The following is a 2,104-nucleotide window of genomic DNA, read 5'->3' as shown; positions in this document are numbered from 1 at the left end:
CATCTTTCTCCCGCGGAGCGACTGGTAGTTTTGAACCGCTGACCTTAAGGTTCGCAGCCCGATTCGTAACCACTACGTTACCAGAGCTCCTTGTATATATATATATAGTATGAATTAACAGCAATGTGCTTCGGTCCGAGCTGTAATTATTACCTCACTATGAAGATGCACCAAACCACTTAGCTTCATCTGTACCCACTAGAAGCATGCACTATTATTTTTATTGCTTCCAGTGCTTGTATACTTGCTGATTTTGTCAGGTTTTCTAGTGCTTTAGCTACAATATTGTGATAATTAGTACTTGTGAACCTACATCAATAACTTTTTATGAGAATGAAGTAGTAATTTACCGAAGAGAGGAGAAACATATTGAACTGTTTCTGCTCGTTTTCTAATAATGTTGTAACTAGTCATGAAGTCATTCAAGGTTCTGCAAAACAATTTTGTGGTTAGTCTTAGTATAATCTAAGCAATATTACACTGAGGTAATTTACAACTGATATTTATCACATCTTATAGTATGAATAACATTGATAGTAAACATCATGCAGGACTTGGTACGGTCTTGCATGGGAGGCAGTCTGTTGAGGGGGGTGTGTGGCATCAACCCTGGTGACACCAGAGTCATTTAGATAGTGATTTGATTGAAAAGGGTTAATGAGTAAGGTAGCCGACAGAGTGGGGCAAAGGTGAAAAACATAAAGCCTACTTTAAGGCTTATAGGGCCAAGGGACAAAGGTTTAGGCTTTGATTATTTTGTAGAATAGATGGGTGAGGAGATTTAACTAGTGGGAAGTTAGAGAAAAAGTCACGTAGGCACAAAGAGGGAAGTATGGATGGAGCCTCAGGAAGACAAGCTGTCCCACTGCAGAGGCAAAGGAGGGAAAGGCCTGGGCGATAGGGTGTTTTGAGGGTGTCACATTCGTGTAGATGGAAAGGGTGATACCCATGGAAGTCTGGTAGTGTTGTTACTGTGTGCCATAGAAACAATTCTGATCCATCACAACTCGACAGAACAGAGTAGAATGCTCCCATAGGGTTTCCGAAGCTGTAGCATAGTGGTTATGAATCGGGCTGCAAACCTCAGGGTCAGCAGTTCAAAACTACCAGTTGTTCCGTGGGAAAAAGATGAGGCTTTCTGCTCCAGTAAAGATTTACAGCCTCGGAAACCCTGTACAGGGTCGCTATGAGTTGGAACCGACTCCACATCACATAACAACAACAATGGCTATATGTGAAGGACACTTTAACACCTGTGCCCCCAGGAATCTTTAGGATGTTATTGTTGTTATTATGTTTCGTTGGAGTCGGTTCCGACTCATAGCGACCCTGTACAGGGTTTCCGAGGCTGTAAATCTTTACGGGAGCAGAAAGCCTCATCTTTCTCCCGCGGAAGAGCTGGTAGTTTCGAACTGCTGACCTTGCGGTTCACAGCCTGGTTAGTAACCACTACGCTACCAGAGCTCCTTTAGGATGGTATTAGACTAGCGTAAATATGTGGACGAGAAAAATGAGAGCCTATGGGAGTCCTGGCGTGGCGCTGTGAGTTAATGCGCCAGACTGCAAAGCTGTTTCAACTGCAAGGTCGGCAGTTCGAGCTCACCAGCTATTCCTCGGAAACCCTATACAGGGTTGCTCTGGGTCAGAACTGACTCAATGGCACTTAACAACAACAACAATGGTAGTGTCGCGAGTTGGGCTGCTAATCTCAAGGTCAGCAGTTCGAAACTACCAGCCATTTCCATGGGAGAAAGATAAAGCTTTCTGCTTCCGTAAAGATTTACAGCCTTGGAAATCCTGTACAGGGTCACTATGAGTCGGAACTGACTCCATGGCACACTGCGACCACCACCACCATCAAAAGGCAGAAAAACGGAGGAGGGCTTTCAAAAGGATTGAAACAGAGAGGAAGTTTTTTCTTGTTTTTTCAGAAGACTTTGGGGCAGATAGGAAGCCACTAGTAAATTCTGAGAAGAGGGTTGATGTGTATTCCAGCAATGAAAGGGAACTAAAGGAATCCTTGGTATGTCACAGACGGTGCAACTTGCTAAATTTGGTATTATCAGAAGAACACCTTGACATCTATAAAAGCTTTCATCTCCCT

Source organism: Chrysochloris asiatica, unplaced genomic scaffold (genome assembly GCF_000296735.1).
Source record: "Chrysochloris asiatica unplaced genomic scaffold, ChrAsi1.0 scaffold00060, whole genome shotgun sequence".
In the NCBI taxonomy this organism is placed as follows: domain Eukaryota; kingdom Metazoa; phylum Chordata; class Mammalia; order Afrosoricida; family Chrysochloridae; genus Chrysochloris; species Chrysochloris asiatica.
Note: the sequence above shows the minus strand (reverse complement) of the source record.